A 23046-nucleotide genomic window follows, 5' to 3' on the forward strand; every position below is an offset into this window, starting at 1 on the left:
AGAAAAAGGTTTTCAAAAAAAACATTAATAAAAATGATAAAAATAATGATATGGTTATCTTTCTTGATACATATGTAAAATAAAATATGCAACTTAAGTATTATATTCATAAAATCGTATTTCCTCGCGAATATATTATAGACTTTTATATATCATTTTTAAGACTAAAATGCCACCTGGTTAAAAGCCATAAATAAATAAATATTTTCCAGGAAATCATAGACATCAATTTTAAAATTGGTTTGGTAATAGCATTAAATGTAATAATTGAATAAGTAAAAATTATTGATGTTGTTAATTAAATTTTCCAATAGCTTGCAATTTATTATAAGAATAACCAACATGATACAAAGTCATTCAAATGTTTTGTATAAAATCGATCAATATTGATAAAAAATATCCAATTTTAAAATAATAAATTATATAATATTAACAACGCAATTATGTATATGATCAAAAACACAATTATTTAGGTGTTATTAAATTATTATTATTCTATCCAATCATTTCTAATCTTGTCTATGCATATATCAATTTTCCATTGCTCATTAATGAGAGCTTTGAACTTGCAACTATAATTTGAGAGAGTGAAGTTTAGGCTTCACAATATAAAGGTAAATAAGATTTCAAGTGAAAATAACATATATGAGATCACTATTAAAAACATTAAATAAAAATCTCGTCACAAAGGGTATGGATAACCCCTGAGTTTCCTTTTAATGACATCATGATAAAAAGAATTTAGACTTCAGAAGAGTTCATAAAACACTAACATGTAAGAATAGTTCTGATTGTTGCTCAAAAATATATATGAATTTATGAATTTAAGTGGATTTAAAAAGTCATCTTATCATATCCAAAATTAATTTAACATTTATATATTGTGGAAACTATAAATTTTCAATAATTAGCATATTTATGAAAATGTTTCCTACTTGTTAAACGGTACGCGCGTAAAAATCATACAAGGCCAAGGATCAATCATGTGTTCCATCGCTAACGAGCTTATTTAATTTATGTGTAAATAGATGAGAATTTATTTCCTATTACATTATTATTATTATTTTTCAGAGTCGACGGAGTAATTATGCAACTAAATACACAAATACACCTTCTAAGTTACACAGAATATTCACAGAGAAGCATTATTTAAAAATATATTATAACTCATTTGGATTGACCAAATTCATTATTTAAAATAAGACGAAAATAAATTAATCATTCGAACAAAACTGTTTGCAATTTGGAACACAATACTTTTTTTAGTTCATTCTTATTGACCTTCAATAAAAAATTACTTATATATATATTGTTTCATATATATTTAACAGCAATACTTAACGAACCTTATGAGCTGTTTCTGAAACAACGTGGCTTTCTATAGATGGCAACCCAAACGGTTGTCCCATCTCTATGTGATGTATTTGATTTGAAAAAGATTGATTCAACTATCCAGAGTGCCGGCTATTTTCAACATGTTACGTATATTGTATACAAGTGAGAATCGATGTCCCTACTGCTTGACATCGGGCTGTACAAGGCGGGTATAAACCCTGGAATTTCTGATTCGAAGTCTATAAACTATACGTATCTATTTAAGATACAATTAAATACTAACTTTAGATACCTTATAAACCGAATTATAGGACAATGCCAAAATTGATACGAAACCAAAAAGAATTAATATAGGCGACTTAATAGAATATAATTTCTCGCTACCATATTTTTTATATAGTCCTTAAATTTATATTTTTATATTGTACTCTAAAATGTAACACACTCTTGATAAATATACAATTCATTTCTTATTGCATTTTAAAAAAATGCGTAATTTGTATCCATATTAAAATTTTAATAACTTTGAAATAAAGAAAATTCATAGTAATTTCTGCGTAAGAAATTGTACGTATTTAAAGATAATAAAAAAATGATAATCTAATGCTGCTGAGTTAGTCTACGGAAAAATACTGCTGCTTTTGGCTTGTTTTATTTACAAAATTTTACCTTCATTTACTTTTATTTTAGAAAAGCAATCGGATTTCATCAATGTTTTATGGCACCTAAAAATTTAAGTTTAAAGTTTAAGCCTTTAGAGATCCTTTAATGCAATAAAATTATGATCTAACTCAATCAATCTTGGGACATATAAATAAATTATAAAACTGAACAATGAATAATTTAGTGATTTTTATTTAATAAGAATGAGAAAAAATCTCTTTAGAAATTTGGTTCAATAATAATTGTTTCATTATATGCTTCTTAAAAACATGTTTCATTAATCCAGTAGACCGTTTATATTTCGTGAAATTTTGGGGAAATTCAAAAATCTATTTTTAGTTAAGTGAATGAGTATTATGTTTGTAATTTATTATTTTATTTATTTTAGCTCTAATAATAACTAAGTTTTTAAATTAGTAATTTAATCTTGTTTGATGATACTTCTACTAAATTGCATGTGAAACTCCAATCATGTTTGAAGAAATTGAGTAAGAATTTGATAGAATTATAAGCCTCTATTAGAAAACGATGAATGTAAGGTAGACATGCATATAAATTATATCGGCCAGTAATTAACTATTTTATGATTTAAAAATACTCATTAATACACTATAAATCAATATAGTATTAAACGATCAGAAATTACTATCATGCCATAAAATTTATGCCACTATACCAATTTTATTGGTATCAAAAATAAATATATTTGAATTACCATTATATTGTGTAATAATATTTCTTAAGTAGTTAAAAGCAAATGTACAAAAGTTGGGATAGATTTATATATAGTTTGACGTAAAGTTTTTTTTAATAAAATTAAAAACAATAAAAGAAATAATTTTGGTATTCGGTGTTACAGTAAACACATCAAGACAAGTGAAATAAATAGCAAAATAAGGCTTTGTTTGCTCAAACTAATTGATACCAAATATTTAAAAAGTAAAAACACTACAATTGAACTTTTCATAAAAAAATTATATCATTTAATTGTTGTCGTTAAGCTTCTGTGTAGAACAAATTTAAATGCTTCATCCATAAAAGCATCTAAAACTTTTCCAATAAATTAAATTTTCAATTTTAAATTAAAAAATCTCCAAATGTATATTTTTTTAAAGTACCTACTCTATCTTGATGCTATTGTTCAAATAAATAAAATAATATTTTGTTTTTATTGTTTAGTACAAAAATAGAAATCGCAAAACATCCTAAATTATTTTTATGTTTTTATGGCCTTTTCATCAGACTATGCATCTTCTAGAAACAAATTAATAAAACAATGTTTTTTCATGACGAATTGGATGTCTTTCTGTATGTTGGTTTTTCTTTTAATTCATATTTTATTCTTTATGTTATTGTCAGCTCTATAAATAACTCACAACTGATGAACTAAATAAAATAATAAAAGAATATGTTTTGTTTATTGCTTTTGTACTCATATACATTTTTTGTACTTTTCCACATTAAAGTATTCTAGAATTAATAATATCAGAGCATTGCTCGTGTTTAAAGATGTTATTAGATAACAAGTACTACAAAATTTATAAATAATTTACCATATTGACTTATGACTTGCATTTCAGCTTTTCTCAAAATATGCGTCGTTTGCAATCGGGAATAAATTACAGATATCAAAGTGCTAATATTTCTATGCAATTTACATAACTATTCTAAATATAAAAAATTAACAACAGAATAGAAATAACCTTGAAAATGTTACATAATGTTTATAAGCAATATTTTGAAAAATACAAGTACAAAAAAATTGCACCAATTGTAACAGTTTTACTGATCATAGACAGATAGTTGTTTGTTTGATATATGTTATTCTTTGTGATATACTTGGTTTATCACAATATAATTGCTTAAAATCAAATTGGACCTTCGTACCTCGTGCAACCCTTCCTTGAAAGCTCCTAAAATTATTACTAATTACGAATATTTTTATGTGTCTTAATTTGTTTTTATTTGTTTAAATTTAATAATTATGTTTATGAAAATCCATCATCTATCCTATACATTTATCAAAAAAGACTTCATTTTGTAATATTTCTCTGAGAATGCTATATATTTTTCGTAAAATGTTTGAATAATTTTCTTCCATTGCTTAATTATGATAAATATTTTTCATTATTTATTACAAATGTATTTTCGACATATTTAAGTCATTTTAACAATATGTTTATCTAACAAAATTTGGTAAAAAATAATTAATTTTATGATACGATTAAAAGTAATTTTGTTTTGTTGCGACCAATTATATTCTCTATTATGGCTAATATCAAGATAATTTATCGTAGGTAATATTTAACATCCCAAAGAAGATGTTAATGTTTTCATCAATAAATCCGATTAGCTAATTTTATGTTTTTTCGACGTTTGAAGCTATTCTGAATCAAATGAAACCGAATTTGGAAAAAGTATGTGTGTGTGTATGTGTGCGCGTGTGTGTAAACAGATTTTTTACCTTAAATTGACGAAATAAACAGTTGAAAATTTAATCTAATTATCTAAACCCCAATTTCAATCGATGATGCCAATTATTACACCTATCGGGAAGTTTTTGCAACTTGCCTTAAGGCACTTTCGACTAGTTTACTATTGAGCTATTTTGAATATTAAAAACACACAAATAAAGAAAAATCTGAAACCTTGTCAATTTTTTTAAAATGTCGATTTTAAGGCGCCGTCAAATCGTTGCATCCTCAATATACCTTTGAGAAAATATATCTATGACGCATAGGAAAAACAGACGTTAGATTTAATCAATGAGCTTCTGTTCGCAATCATACAAACTATTTGGTAAAATATATTATATGTGTCAATTTCCATATTCTGAACATAAGTCAATTACAAAGATTACGTGTTCTCAAAGTAAACGTCATAACTTTTACATATCTCATTGTGCACACATCACGAATGGCGTTATTGAAATTGAGAATGTACGTGTGATACAAAAGCTACATGCTCGTTCAAAACTACTTTACCTCATAATATTCAGGTGTTAATTTGTTAAATGGACAACGACTCTGCCATAAATATTGCACAATTATGGCATCTGCTTGAATGCAAATCTATTGAAATGTAGAAACTATTGCTTTTCATAATTAAAATCGAAAGTGTCTTCAGATGTCTATGTCAAATAAAATTTGGTGTTTCTACACATACTATATTATCACTCTATTAGATAATCAAATTTTACTATATTATTACTCATCGTAATGAACTAACGAATAGTACCACCAGTTGGTTTTTGTTTAAAACCAACCAACAAAATTTTGTATTAGGGTACAACGGGATTTAAAGGTCTGCAAACCTCAAAAACTAGTAAAAATAGAATTTTTCTTACCAATAATATCAGAAGATAGAGGAAAAAAGATGTGTAATTAGCCATCGCATTAGATCAGGCAATACCCCTATGAGGAGTTAGATCTTTCGATGTTAGTTTTATTGGTTGTGAGTACTGTTGTTTAGTTTACGAGACTTTAAAATAATATTTAACAATGCGTTATTCAATTGTTTTATAAGATGTATTGTTAATTTTAAGTTAAATTCAACAGATGTTTTTATATAACCTCTATAATAGTTGCTGGGGTTAACATGTCTATAACATGTGGTTGAGGAAAAAAGGACCAACTAAACCCTTACCCTGGAAGGTGTAGAAGATAAAAAATAGTAAATAAATATGTAAAGTCAGTTAAAATACAATTTTATAAGAATTTCTATAAGAAATATTTAATTTATTTAAATAAATAGTAATTCCAACTCTGCTGATAAATAATTTTGACGAAATGCCAGATCAAGTTCATATACAGAACTATATTATCTTTGTCAAAACTGAGCCTATAAAATTAATTTTTTTAGCTTGTATTTTTTAGATTGTAGCTATTATTTCGTAAATTCATTTTAAAATTAGATGTTGGATCTATTTACCCTGCCTATGTGGTAAAAAGGGACTGATAACAAATTTCAGAAAAATAGTAAAAAACACATTTTTATAATTAGCAATTAACTCGAAATTAAACTGAACATTGTTCGATAGTTGCATGTTTAATACTTCTTATGGGTTGTGGTGTAGTTCATACAGGATAATTAATTAAAGTCAAATTGGACCTTTGAGCCCCGCTCATATTTAAATGTTATAATTTCACTTATTTTGTTCACTAATAATAAGATTTACCCCGGAACAGCAATTGAAACTCAATATTAAATATATCATCCTAATCCTATAGTAATTAACAAATTAGGATGTTAGTAATTACTAATTACTAACATCCTATGATGATTACTAATTAATAATTAATATATAACATGTGACCGAATCCTAATTTTAAAAATCCTAAATCCTAATTATTGTGTTCCTAAATAATATTATAAGTTACACTATTATTATTTCTATTTAATAGAAAATTGACTTTTGTAGGTAAATTAATAGACAATCATCAAGAGCCCTATATATAATGTACTATATTTAATCGGAAATGCAAAATTGTATAATTCGAATAATATAAATTAAGAATAAATAGTTCAATAAAAAATTAGCTTTTCTTGATAAATTATTAGTGAATAATTAAGTGTTTTGTATATTATAATTTGTTTGACTTATAGAATTGTAAATTGTAAAAATCGAACAAAAAATTGAATAATGATCAAAAATATCTTCCATCTTCTTATGTTGTTATTTGCAACCAACTATAAAAAAATAATGAACTAAAAATATTATCCAAAAATTGTCTAAAAATATTATTCAATTCAATATAATATAACTTGTATTTATCTTATGATCTCTAGAACTATGAGATTAAGGATAATTTGATCGGATTGCAGATTTATGAATGCAAATACTCACAAGTGTTTTTTACGATTTTTGGATTTATGATCACTATTCCTACCGGGACCGGTCAAATGACCGTTTTTGATTTTTCGATTAGTATTTTTCATATTAAACGTAATTGAATCGTCATCAAACTTTATGACTTTTCCTAATATGTGAGTATGATACGTTTTTCAATGTTAATTTGTTTTTTCAATTTTTATTTTTGGAAAAAAAATTGTATACTGCCTTACCTACCGCGACCGGTCATTTGACCGGTAGTACGAAAGACGATGTTCGGACGGCATTTTTTGTAGTAATTGTTAAGAATATGATCGAACTGACAAGAAAATGTAAATTCAGATGAATTTAGAGTGGTAAAAGCTGCCTTCTGCAAATTTACATGCATTTTTTCCAATTCTGTAAACACACTGCGCATATGAGGCAAGGAGTATAAATATTGCACTTGTACCGTATACAAAGTGGGTTTTCTCATTTTTGCTCAATGTCAATGTGTAGGCAGATTTTTATGAAGGAATCCAAACAACAAATTGATAGGTTTTTTTTGAACCCTAAGTTTGGTTCAACTACATTGACAGCAATCAAAATTGTTGTAAAAGATCACGTCTTACGATCGACAAACATATATTTTCAATAAAGGTAAGATGTAAATTTATTCAACACATGTTCAATAATATTCTGCTGGTTTAGGAATACGTAGTATAAAATTTTAGTAACGGTTCAATATACGATGTAAATATAATTATGCCCAGCAAATCGCACAAATGGGTAGTTAGTAAAAAAAACTGTGATGGTAGATACAATTGAAACAATATAACAGCTACAAACACTGGTAGAAGTAAAAATCAAGGACTTCACTCAAATAATATTTACAATTTTGGAAGCTAAGAAAGAAGATTCTAATTTTCACTTACATACACATTTGTTGAAAAAATTACACTAATACGGGAGTCAATTCAATTGGTATTAGCGTCGGGACTGGTGTAGATGTCATTCATAAAGTAGCCAGAAATCATTCGGTAAAATATGCACTTTAGAGAGAATTCATCAAGGATTTACATTATTTTGTATTTATTCAGGATAAATATTTCACATAAAGAAATTACGGGAAAACAATGTACAAGGCTGGAACTTTCTATTCCAATTAACTTGCCGTATAGTTGCAACAAGAATTCAGAAAAAAATCAACTAAGTACAAGTACAAAACAGATTCCCTAAAAGAAAATATTCCAGATAATGTTTTAGAAAGATGATGTGGCAAACAAAATCAGCCAAAATCGTAAAATATGCGTGTGCAGAAAATATACTCTGAGAAAAAAAATCGTAAAAAATTAGATAAAACAGTATAAAATGTAGATTTCGCATTCTAAAACAAAAGAAATATTTTGTATTTGTATTTATAAACTCTTAAACTAGCATTAACTCTTCATTCAATACTGAAAAATATAGATTTTGCATGACCGGTCATTTGACCGGTTGTGGTAGGAATAGCAAACATGAAATGTCGGTAGGAATAGTGTTAAAAAGTACAATATATATTTAACAATAAATTATGGTAATAAATAATTATAAATATTTGCAATCAATTCTTCATTTTTTAAATGTATGAAACTAGTGTCCGCTCAAAAGCTTGAGACCAACACAAAAAGTAGAAAACTAAAGCATAAACACATTTGTCATCTCCTAAAATGTAAAGGACCTATCAGTCAAACTGAAAATTATATTAGTTTTATTTCAGAAAAATAATTTGGACTTCGATATTTACATATAAATTTTAAGTGTTTACGTCTTCAAAAGTTCAAATAACTTTGTGAAAGAACGTTTGGTATTTCTAATAAGTCATATTTATTTGTTTAAAAGCACATGATAGTAAATTAAAATTTATTTTTGTCATTTGAGTCAATAACTAATGTCAATATCAATCCAGATATAGGTAATACGATTATTGTAAATTACCAATGCGTAATATAAAAATTACGAGTATGATGGGGCAAAACCCATAATTGTGAATATCTAGTATTTCTTATTTATTATCTAACTTTTATACTTTTAATAAGTATTTATATAGCTTGAAAATTTATTTGAGTTCATGATATTGCCTATTAGGTCTAAAAGCCTAGGAATAATATTTTTAAAACGTGATCAAAAGATGATTGATATCTAATGATAGCAATATTATAATTATAATAATAATAAAAATATTACAATTTCGTTACAATAACCTATTCGTAGGAACATACAGATATAGTTAATACAAAATCAGTAACACGCCAAGATTATTTATGCCAGTTGCTACAAATATTTTATATTTAAAAGAATAACAATGGGCCTCGGCTCAGCATTAGGAACTTTGGTCTTGCAACCACATAGTTCCCAGTTCGAATACGTTTTTACTGAAGAATATAATTTTAGTAATTTAAATTAGCCAATGCTTCTACGAATTAATTATCACAACTATAACTTAACCTCTTCCACTGATGCCGCTGTTCTGGCGGCAAAATTCGTATAAATCTCGCAATTTGCAAAATATATAAAATGCCAAAAATCGATTTTTAAAAACATCTAGACCAGAATACTCACTTAATGTAAAATTAATATATTGACAAAATGACTGTTTTAGTGTTTATATATCTTTAGTCATATAATTGCTGAACTTTTATAATTATAATTAAAGTAAAAAAATAGAACTTGACAAAGCACACAAATAATTTTCGGGGCTAAATATCATAATTTATAGGTTTTTCCATCACAGTATTTAATATTAATGTTAATACATTGTTGTATTGAGGAAAAAGGCAAGTGTAAGATTTTTTAATTAATGATTTAAATTAATGATTTATAACACTATTTAATAGAGTTGAATAAAATATCAATAGGATACCGTTGATATAATCTTATTTCAAGAAACACTATAAATTATATGTAAATTATATAAAATGCTGTAAAATAAATTATATAGTACACTATAAATTATATTACTACTAATATTTCTCATGTAAAATATTCAACTTGCAGCTTTGGCAGATCGAAAGAATAAGCGAATTGGAATACAAAAAACAGTATTGTTTAGTTTAGAATAATCACAAATTCCCAATATAAATATCATCACAATCGAGTATTATTTGGGGAATAACTATAGATAGTTATTAAAATGACATTATTTTTATTTAGTAATATACAAGAATAGTTGTAATATACAAGAATAATATATAGATTCAAGTTAAGAAGATTGGGTGGAATGTATACTTTGCAAGATATGGACACATCTAAATTGTATTACAGCTGACACTCCATCTATTTTTATATTGTGATAATAATTGTAATTTACGCTTTTTCATGATAAAACTTTATATTAAAAAAGACATTATATATTTTAATGTATTAATTAAAGTATTCATTGATTAGAAACAAGTCAATTTTCTCAAAAGTAAGTAAAGAATAATTTATCAAATGTATTATTGTCGTATTTTTGTTGTAACTACTTGCCCAAAAGATGCGCTTTTTTAGAAAATCATTAATTATAAGATAATGAACAACAGTTATGGAATTATTGATTGTCAGAGGAGTAGTTAAAGCGACCATCTAGCTTTATTTCGTAGAAATATAATCAGTGGGTCTCAAAATATATTAATTTCAAAAATAACTGTTACAACAAGCCCCCATCAGCTCCTCTAAATTTAGTTACATCTTCAAAGTTAAATTTCCATATTATTCCTTTTTTCAAAAATTAATATCAAAATTTCTTGCCCATTGACAAAAATAAAATCACGTGTAATAAAATTCCCAGAAAATTATAAATAAAAATGGAGTCATACAAACTAGTTAATTATCAATAAGTACATAATTTGAATTTGTTGTAACACAATGTTTAGAGTGAAAATTGGACTATCCGGCCTCCGGATACTTATTTGTTATATATACTGGTGGGGACTTATTTCTACGCATGTATTGAAGAGTCTTTAAGCATTCAAACCATACTTAACATTGGGATCAGTGCGAAATGCAAACGAACATCGATTTGTGCCGAAGAGAAAAGTTCATAAATTCGAGTATTCGATAGGAAAGGCTCATTTTAATTATTTATTTAAAAAATTGCAGTTTATTTCAAAAATATAATAATACTATTTATGCTACCTAATTTTTTTAAATACCCAAAAAAACTACACAAAATTGATTTTAATTCAATTTGCTTTAATATCTATATAAATACTTGTTGATTTGTGCAAATAAAATAAAAATGTTTTAAAGTAAATGAAAAGTGTATAAAAATAGTGTTAACCAGGTAAATTAAATGAAAATCAACTAACTATATTATTAAAAAAAATTGCAGTTTATTTTTAATATTTAACAATACTTAGAATTATACTGAAATTTTTAAACACTAAAAAATTATATAAAATTTATTTAAAATAATAAAAATAATTTAATTATTATTCAACTAATAATAATTCTTGCTATTATTTTTGTAAGTTATTCACCATATAAATAAATCTGTTCATTTAAGCAACTAAAATAAAAATGTTATTAAATAAATAAGTGTATAAAATTAGTGTAAATCAGGTAAATTAAGCAACTAAATACATTGTGTGAAATTTTATAGTGTTTATCATTACTGTGCAAATTTAAACATAAACAATTCTAAATAACTGATATCGTTTTTATAAGGTAAAAATATATAAAGGATCCATGTTCATTGCTATTTTTATAATAACGGTAAATTTAATAGCAAATTTTTTTATAATTTTTCTACATAATTCACATTTTTTATAAATATTAAAAAATATAATAAAATCATATAGTGGCTCAAATAAAAAACGAACATCATTAATTAGTGCTAATTCATTTAAAATTCATTTAAATAGCAATAATAAAAATAAAAATTATGACTATTAAATTAATGACTCATTATGATCCATCGTGATAGCCATAAACAAAGGTAAACTAATAAAAAGGTGATAACTAAAAATAAATCGGTAAACTTCCACACAAAAATATATGATTAACAAAAAATACGCATGGCAAATACAAACGTATCCGAAACCATAAATAGTAAACAATCTATACTGCTCTGCTCGTGTTAATTTAACAAAACTGAAACAAAATAAATAAAACATGAATAAACCGATTAGCAAAATGCTTGTGAATTTCTTCACGATTCTTTTCGTGGTGTTATGCATTTCTCGAGCAGAAGAAAATTCTTGTTCGCGATTATTGCTGCAGGCGCTCAACGAAAATCAAAATGCGACAGGTGAATTTTCCCAAATAAATGGGACATCCCACGTTAATGTGACGGTGCTTACTTTGCCTTGTCTAGATTATTTGTCTGATGAAATGCTAACAAAACAAGTCATCAAGGATGAATTTGATAAAAACGAACATACTAGAAAAATTGAGAATAATGGAACTGCAGGTGTAAAGAAGGAAAAATTACCAGGTAACTAAAAAAAACATTTATTCGAATCTACAATGTACCTAGCGCTTAAGTATATAATACTCGTACGAAACAACAAACGTTCACACAATTTTTGTCTCGTCCAGGTGAAAATATTTTTTGTCAAACTTTTACTTTTATTTAAACTAATTTAACTATTAATGAAATAATCAAGTTAAACACAAACTGGATTCTAGGAAGAAGTGTATGATAAATTTTCCATTGCCATTTCACACCGAAGTGTCCAAAATTTTTCATTCAAAGTTATTTTCAATTCGAAACATATTTTTCATCTATATTTTACTTTTACTGCACGATATCAGGTTGTCCACATGAGGCAGCGCGATAAACCGTTGTGACATGGAAAGACAATTATACTATTATTTACTATAAATTTCCCACTAAAAATGCTTGTTTTTCGCTCGCAAATGCATGCGACCTTTGTACTTTTTCGAAGAAAAAAAAATTTCCAGAGATTACAAAATGCTAATTGTAAGTTTTGAATACGTTTCGTCATTCTGAATCCTATGACAGCAAAATTTAGAAAAAATTATAATTTTGGAAGACAAAAATATATTTTCCAGAGATTCCAAATTGCTAATTTTAAGTTCTCAATCCGTTTCAAGTCATTCTGAATCCTTTGACAACAAAATTAGAAAAAGTATGTGAGTGTGTGCCTGTGCCAAAATTTGTCACCGATGATTTTCCAAAAACGGTTGCTAGAGCCGGTGGTCAAACCATTTATATATATAATTAACATTGATGTTTTCGTCAAAAATCTTAAACCTATTTTGAAATTCGAAACCTGTTTGAGATATATTTAGTGGAAAATGTGTTAATAGTTTTTTTTTGGTAAAGATCGGCCAAGCCGTTTTTTCGTAATTAATTAATAATAACAAAAGTGGTGTGGTCTGAAAAAACATTTTAAAATTTAGGCCTACGAAAAGTAATATAATTAAAAAAATGTAAAAGCTAAAGCATTACAATTAATTAAAGTATTTTTATAACATTTAAACTATTAATCGAACATAATTAGTAGTATCTTATCATCACAACTTTGAAATTCTTTGACGTTCATTCAAAATGCCATTTGCACCCAGTATTTTTTTATTTATTAATTTGCGAAATTATTTCGTATAAAAATTATTTTAAAGCGAGTTTATACGGTATTTTTATTAAATTACAAGTGCATGGTTCAATACCGACTAAATCTGTTTTGTATGTAGAAGAATGTTACTATTCTTTTTTTATCGCATAGAAAGAAGACACTGTATAATATTTTTTCACATATAAATGTACTGATCTAAAATATGTAATATTAAAGTATAATACCTAAGGGTAGACTTCTGTACCATTCCACTATTATATTGTATACATCACAATACTGAAATATATGAATGCCTACAAAAGTAAAGAAAAAGAATGTTTTCTATTATTTCAGTAACACTTCTAAAAAAATGTTTAACGAATTTTTTAATCAAAACATCAGAACGTGCTGATAAATTATATGAAAATTTAATAAATTCTGAACCAAGAGATATCACCATTTTTAAGCACTTTTACATTTAGTGACATGAAATAATTTAAACGCAATAAAAATCTAATTACAAACTATAAATATAATTGCAATTTATTTCCGCAAATATAAAATGTATTCAACTGCTAATGAATAATGTAGTTTAATCGTGTATTAAATGCAAATCTTTGCAAAGAATCCTAGTATTGACTTGCATAACAATTAACTATTAACAATTAATATATAATAACATAATAAATTAACAGTTACTGAGCGATATATTGAATATTTAGTTTAAATTAATGAATAACTTTTAGCGTTATTTTAATATCTTTATAATATAAAAATTTCATAAACCATTGAGTCAAAGAGAAAAAAAACACCAATCCCGTACAATGCAATTATTCTTTTAATTATAAAGAAAACTTGTAGTAATTTGATTTTATTTGTAATGTATTGTGTTTTTAAATATAAAGAATAAAACGATTAAGCCCAAATGATGTTAATTTAAATTTGATATTTTTGTTTATATATTCTAAAATGAGTTTTTAGAGATCCCATATAAAGTCGTATGGCTTAATGTTTCTGTTGCAACCTTGTTATTTGGATGTTCATTAAAAATAGGTACAATAATAATAAACAGATAAAACTTTTGTTTTATCAGATTTTTCCACACCATTAAAAGTCGTATAAAAACTATCAAATTGCTGAAGTATTTGCAATAAAACTTATATCAATTAAGGTTTCTGCTCAAAAATTTTTTCTCCTCACTTCATTAGGTATTTATTATTGCTTACAAAACATGCATTTGAATATAAAATGAAAAAGAATTGCAATTTGTTGAAAACATTATATATAATTTTGCAAAATTAATCTATATGCTGCAGATAATTTAGTCAAATATTTGTTTTATGGTTTATTGAGCAAGCCCTAAATAAATTGTAATAATTTATTTCAGGATGCAAATTATATGAAAAAAACTCTCATTTACTTATATTGTTCTCCGTGCCCTATAAATTTTACTTAATTGTAAACTATTTACTTATTGTTATTAATTATATATTTAAATAGAATTCTTTGTTAAGAAATACGACATTATTTAGAGAATCAGGTACATAAACGGAATTAATATGTTTTTGGACCCCAACATTCGAGTTAATTTTGTTAAAATTAATATTAAAAGATTAATAAATAAATTATGAAAAAGTACATGTACAACTGTACATTGTACACTGTACGTTAGAAATTCTTTCTTTATAAAAAAGATCAAAAAAAAAAATTGTAGTTTACTATAAATATATTTAATAGAGGTTATGTTTTTTGAAGTAAACATAACAGTCCATATAAACTAAAATGTTCAAATATTTAATATAGTGTTTGAAAGTTAACAATGAATATTTAAAATACATAAAGAAAATCGCTCAATAAATTTAATTATCAATTATCTAAAATTACAAATGCTATATCAATAATTAAAAACAAATTTTACATGATATTTAAATAAAATATTGACACCTCGATACTTTTGTAAAATTAATATTTTAATCAAATCATTTTTTTTATAAATGAAAGTTTACATTCAATTTAAGAGTCTGCACTTCTTACAATCGTTAGAAAATAATTTAAATATGATTTTACAAATTAAATATTAAACGTATAATAACGCTATTACATTATATATAAACATTTATACATTATGCATTATGAAAATAATTTAATTTGTTTAAAATATTGATTTAACAAATACATCAAGGTGCTAATATTTCACTGAACTATCACATAATTTCTGATTTTAGTTTATATGTATATTCATATACACATGCATATATATATATATATATATATATATATATATATATATATTTATTTAAAAATATTTTAACAATCCATTAAAATATAAGAAGCATTTTGAACTTTAAAATCGTTAACAAGTATGGATTTCTACATAATATTTAATTTTATATAATCTTTTTCATAATAGCAAAAATAATTCAATTAGAAATGCAAGAAATATTAAAATATAATCTCATCTTAGTCCAAAATCAATCAGTTATAATTTTAATTCTTATTACAAGAAATATAGCATATCATCTTTATATCACAGCCTAAAATATTATCATATTATATTTGCAAATGCAATTGTATACTACAGAGAAAATATTTCGAATATTCCTAATCAATCATTTTATATATATATCAAACAATCAGTCCAAGTAAGTTTGACTGATCGCATCCTGTGAAGGATTTTTTATTTGAATGGAAAATATACTTCAAATTTTTAATAATGGCAAAAAATGACCAATTTCTAATCTGAAAAAAGTGAATTCATGTCAATGCCATTAGAAATTATTATGCCAATTTTACATTCTGAATCATCACAGTGCAAAAACAATCAGATTAACATAAATTATATACAGTAAGTCTGCGGCTGCTCTAACATATCGAACAAAAAACTGGTTTCCATTCAATTTAATATTCTATTTATTATGTAAAAAAAAATTTGCCAAACAAAATTTCCCTTTAAAAGAAATGTATATATTTTTGGACATAGATGACAAATTGTGGGATATGCTAAAAAGTGAGAGAAATTTCACCTATAAATAAATAGAAGATACTTTGTTTTATAATAAAATGAATTAAAAAAAATTCTATGAACTATGGTTCATACTTGTTACAATTTCATATGAAAGTTTACTTAGTTCGACTCAAGCTAATTTACTTCAATTAGTATTATATAGAATAATATATAATTACCAAAACCGAAGCATATACATACTAATTTCAATCATCATTTTCAGATGTATTCTATTGTTATTTGAAGAATTATTTAAATAAAGTATACGACTATAAGATACTAAAAATTCGAAGTATGTCATGTAGAGCTTATACAATATATTAATACGAAATTTTTGAATAAAAATAAAATCTATATTATTTCAATATATTAAACTAGCATCGTATAACAATATTCTTACTGCGATTAAAATGTTCTAGAATCTACAACGACTGAAAATCAATAAACAATATATAAAGTAATAAAAAAAATTTATGCCGAATATTGAGAAAATCACAGAGATTGCCTATATAATAACGGCCTATCAAAGCCGTATATATTGTCAAATTCCAAGCAAAGACATTCTGTTAGAGAAGTAATGTGACTAATGGCCATAAATTGATAAAAATCTGATGTATCGTAAAATTATATTTTATTCTAATTATGCTGTATTTTATTATTTAAAATCTTCCTCTTTTTCAACATCATATTTATAGCAGTCCTCCGCAAATGAAAATTTTTATATATTATTTAAAATGTTTTAAATTTAAAGTATTTTGAAATATTTTATTCAATATAACTCAAAGATGGCAAGAAATTAAGTACTGTAATCAAATATTGCTTTAAATGAAATAATTTCACAAATATTTCAAAAGGTATATTTGATTTTTTTTGTAAAAATTATTTATTAATAACTTTATTTATAATAGAAATTTTGTTCTCATGAATATATAACTCATTGAATTATAAATTGAATGAAATAAACATAATTTCTTCTGATTATAATACATTTTATATTTATTTCTTCTATTGTTAGCATAATCAGAATTCATTTGACTAATTTTTAATTTAACAATTTGTGGCCATCATAAGTTTAATATAAAAAAAAATTATTTATTACTTTAATATACACTTTCATTTTCATATTTTTGCGATAACTCTTACTTGATATTTAGTTACTAATTTTTACTACTAAAAACTAATAAATGCAAATTTCAATTTATGTCTTTCAAAAGGACTTAATATTGTATTAATTATAATGCACAAACACGACTCTATTGTCATGTTGAGTTTCATTAAAAACGCAAAAAAAAATTAATTACGAAAAAACGGCCATATCGATATCTTTTGAAAAGTTTTTAAATTTCCAAAATCAGTTCAGTATTTTGCATGAAAAGTGTAGCCCATTTTCTGCTAATTCTAAAAAAAACGTTTTATTGAATGGCTTTTAAAGAAAACATCGACAAAAAATCAAATTTTAGTTCATCTGGACGCATACAAACATAAACACATTTTTAACCCAATTTTGGTCTAATATTATTTAGAATGATTTGAAATATGAAAAAACATAAAATCAGAAAATTTGATATTCTGTCAAAAACAAACTCTTCTTTTGGAAAGCATACATAATTATTCGAGGTAAACTAAATATTGCAATCAATTCAATTGCATCATCCGAATTTTGAAGTAGATGTAAAAGCACACTAAATGAAATTAAGTTTGAACTTTACAAATAAAAAAACAGTTTGTACAGCTTTTTTATGGTGAATTAAATATCCTGAAACGGTTAGAACCACTCTGTATATATGCATAATCAATATAAAAACATGTTTATAGTTCAGTGCACTTTTCCAGTTCGACATCACTTATATGGTATGTTGATGAATATTTTATGCAAGTGCATAAAATATTCAGGATGAGCAAAGTTACTAATATAAAAAAATATTCGAGAAATGATATTTCTCATCAATAATTCCTACATCTTTGTCCAATATCAACATCTTTAGAAATTAAAAAAAATGTGTAGGGTAGAGACGGGCACCAAGGTCCAATTTGACTCTGTAAAATTCCTAGCTAATCCTAATTATATAAATGTGTTTTTTTACTATTTTTCTAAAATTTGTCATTTGCTCCTTTTTATTCAACTTACATTATTCAACGAATGCAAAAGATAAATTTTACAGGTAAATTTTTTTACAAAGATAAAACTGTATATAACTTTGATCTGGTATTTCGTAAGAAATATTCATTAGCAGAGTTGAAACAACTTTAATTTATCTCTTGTAGAATAGCCTTCTTTAACTTAATTTACTTTTTTATTTACTTTTTTTTTTATTGTTTACAGCTTGCCAGCGTAAAGGTTCAATTGGTCCTTTTTACACCCACTACATGTAAACCTTTATAGAAGTTATATAAAAAAAACTGTTAAACTGTTAAAAGCTGTTGTCTTACAAAGAACTATACATCTTACAAAACATTTAATATCTTATAAGGGAAGCTGGGTACGGTTGTGCCATATGTAACACTACATAAAATTTAAACAAAGCTTATGAACAAAATATAACAGTATATAACAAAACATGATTTTTAAACAAAGTTAACAAGAATTTTTATATTGAATGCTACTTTTCTTTTATCTTCTGTATTCTGTCTCAGTCAAGTTAGATTTTTTTCTATTTGTTTAATTCTCACCGGAAAGAATAAGAAATACAAGTCACAACCGTACCCTAGAATTTGTCACAACTGTACCCAACTTTTAATTCTTTTAAAGCAAAACTTGTTCGAACAATCATTCGTCATCTTTCTCCCTTTGGACCCTATTTCAAAATCAGTATAGCTTAGCTGTTATGACGTCTGTCACTACCGTACCTTGGCACAACCGTACGCCTACTTGAAAATTATATTAAGGTCTCGTAAACTAAACAACAATGCTCACAAACAAAAAAAAACTAACAACAAAAGAAAATACTTTTGTTGTAGTTTTTCAAACCTTGCCTTTATCACTTGATAGTAAAAAGTCGTAAGAATCAAGGTGATGGCTAGTTAAACATCTTTTGCCTTCTACTTTCAAATATTGTTCGGGATATCGATGGTAGACCCTTTTACCCACGGATCTTTAAACGCGGTCGACCCTATATAAAGAAATACAATAAATTATGCAAATTACATAATTTGTCAAAAAGAATTCTAAACGTGATTCGGTGTTATCATTGATCTACGCCAAGTCGAGGCTATTTATTTCTATTACTTTCGAGGAATGCGTAAGCGAATTTCTTTAGCAAAAATCTGATTGCATCTGGATGCGTCTCGCATAGTTATCACGCCAAGGACGGTCGGTCAGAAGATGATAGAGTCCGGCAAGAAAAAAATATTAAATGCAAGAACCGGTATCCGGGCAATGCATTTTTTCTCGAGAAGTTCAACGATCTGGAAATAAGATGAATCGCGTGGACAAAAATAAAAACGCTATCTTCTCCAAAAACGATCAAAATGAAATGTTTTCTTAAAATAGAATACGCTGATGACGTACGAGATTAAAATCGGGATCATCAGGATTGAGAATAAATATTTAAAGAAAAAAAAATGAATATGAGAATTTGATGAAATAAATATTAAGTAAATATTGCGTTGTTTGATTTGATTTGATACTATTTATAACTTTAAAAATACAGGGTGTCCCAGACCTTGACATCGACCCGAAATGGGGTGAAAATACTGACTTTAAATATCCTGTAAAAATTAGAAAAAAAATTCTCACGTTATTTGGAAATTGAGCTTGTGAGTTCAACCGAAAGCTTTGACTCTAGGTGAAATTATGACGGATATTTCGGATATCGTGGTTATTTTTTACTAACTTTGTCTATTTAAATTGAAATCGGGAACATAACATATCTAAAACCAAAGTTAAAAACAGTAACACAATTGCTCTAAGTTTTTGTTTTAGTTGAACTTGCTTAAACTAGCAAAAATCATGTCATATTTAGGTTTTTAATTTTCTACTCGAAATATTTCAATATTATAATCATAAAGTATTTTACTATGATCAAGTGCGACAAGTTTTGATGAAACTTGCCAACACACTTTAGTTCATTTTTTTTAAAGAAGCTTCCCAAAATCGATCGATTTTATAAATCTTAAATTGATAGTTCAACAAAAGGTATTATTTCTTAAAAACTTGAATAAAATTTTCGAAAATTTTTATTATTTGTTTTTTACGGTAGATACCATAGTCTTATAGATCATACTAAAATTTTACGGCCCTGCCACAACTCGTTTAATTAAAAAATCGTCAAAGTTTGCAAAAATTAGTATCGTTTTTTGGCATTTGTCAAAATTAGATCTTTCATCGACGTTTGCTCAAAAACACCCGAACCGATTTCAGAAATTTAAAAGCCATTTGATGTATCTCGATGAGGATATCGTTTCTCAGTTTTGCGCGACTATCGGCTGAGCCGTTTCTTTGTAATTTGGAAAAAAGTGTTAAACTTTTCGTCCACATTTAAGCTAATGCTACCGAAACAATTTAAAAAAATCAAAAACTGTTCGAAAGATATTAGTTGAGAGTGATAGTGATTGTTTTAAGTGAAAATCTACCGAGCGGTTTTCTTGTAATTGACTGTTGAACAAAATTTAAGCCAATTTTTATAGAACTTTTTTTTGGCGATATATATCATGGTATAGAACTTTCTGAAATATTACGGCCTTACGACAACTAGTTTAATATTATATAATATATAGTATATAATATATAATATATAATATATAATATATAATATATTTGACATTTGTTAAAAATAAAATTAGACGATTTACTTGCTATAACAATAGAGTACGGTACACAGTATAATAATTATTTACGAAAATTAAAAGGTGTAAAAACTTATAAAAACTGTGATTAGATGAATGTTTTAATATTATTGAAATAATTGATTAAAGTGCCTAATACTGAAAATATAAGAGCAAAATAAATAATTTAGATTATAAGCTTGGTATGCAAGCTGAGCGCCTTGAAAAGCTCAGGAATTATTTAAACAATAAAAATAAATAATGCAAAAAAGCAAAATAAGCATGAAATACGGCAATTTGTTTGCAACCATAGATTTTCTGGAATTTGTGAACAATATATCAAACTGTAATTACATTTAATCATCAATCAAATCAATCAATTATAAACCAAACTTGAACATCAAGAATTTGTACTCTATCACTTGAGCTTTATGCATTATAAAAATTTAACTATGTAATAAATGCCAGACATAGCATTTCAGTATTTAGTAATGTTATTATGTAGATTATGTATTGAAGAAAACTATGCTACAGACCGAGCCAGTAGTAAAACATCAAGTTTGTTATGAAATGCTTCAAGTCAAGGCGCGCATGTATAAACATGTGTCTAAATAAATTTTAAATTATCTTTGGATAAATTAATGAGGTATTCTGCAATAATGATTAACTACAAACTTGCCATAAATGTAAACTATTTAGAACATATATGCATTAAAATCATTTGCCAAAGATCTATGCTATTTATTTATAGGATTACTAATTCTGAGAATTAATGAAATATAATTTTATGGTGGACCACTAGACGGTGGTGGTTTTTATGACGCGAAGAAAGAAATGAGTTATCGATCATTTTTCGAGTTTTATTATTTGTATAATTATTTATTTCGGTATATAAATCAACCAAAATGTGAAGAAATAATGGAGATTGTACGTAGAAGCTGAATGGCATTGATTTATATATAATACATCAGTAAATTCCTAAATGATATTCAAATCAATAATTCTATATGAATATATCTTAAAGACAGTAAATTGTAAAAATGCAAATACTATACAGAAAAATACTAAAGATTATTTCAATAGTTATCAAGTAGCACCTTCACAATAATGTAAGAAATATATTAAATGGTCTATTTTAGTTTTAGTGGTTTGTGCGAAATTCTTAATACATAAGATTAATTGTATTTAGAAAATTCTTAATGCAATAGATTTAATTTTTTACTTGAATACACGTGTTCTTATTTAGGTAAAATAATACGCAAATCAATCGTAGATTCTTAATGCATTACACATTTACTTTTACCTGAATAAGTATGTTACTGAAGTAAAAATGACTAGATTTGCTTTGTATACTAACATTTCTAATTGAGCGTAACATTTTAACGAAGGTCATTTACTTTTTAATTGAAAATAACAAATTAAATGCATTCATATAATTATAATACAGTAGTTCTCACGTCAACATGAATTATCTGCACTTCACAATGGCTATTAAAGATTATTTAAGGTTGTTTTGAATAATACTTAATTGTCAGTAACAAATTAATTACTACACCTTGTTAGGAAATATTGACCTTATGTATAGTTATAGTAAGAAAATTTTATAAAAATGGGTACACCACCATTTTAGTAAGAGAGACAACAGTCACTAACAAAACCTCCTCATCATCAACGAAGACGATCATCATGTATTTGGAGGTTGATGATGAAGTTACATTTTTCAGAAATATGAAGGCATTCTGATAGTTTTAATGTATAATGTAAGAATAAAATAAAAAAAATAGTTTTATTCAAACACGAAGCTTTACTGCGCTTAAAGCAATTTGGAGATTGTTGTATAGTTTACATTTTCTACAGGGTGCGCCACCAAAATCCGGACAAAAAACCATTTAATATTCCCGCAATAATATACTTCTGAAAGATGTCGCTTT

The sequence above is a fragment of the Ctenocephalides felis genome, unplaced genomic scaffold (genome assembly GCF_003426905.1).
Source record: "Ctenocephalides felis isolate EL2017-DRISC unplaced genomic scaffold, ASM342690v1 CF-g0.4_SCAFFOLD_01492, whole genome shotgun sequence".
NCBI lineage: Eukaryota > Metazoa > Arthropoda > Insecta > Siphonaptera > Pulicidae > Ctenocephalides > Ctenocephalides felis.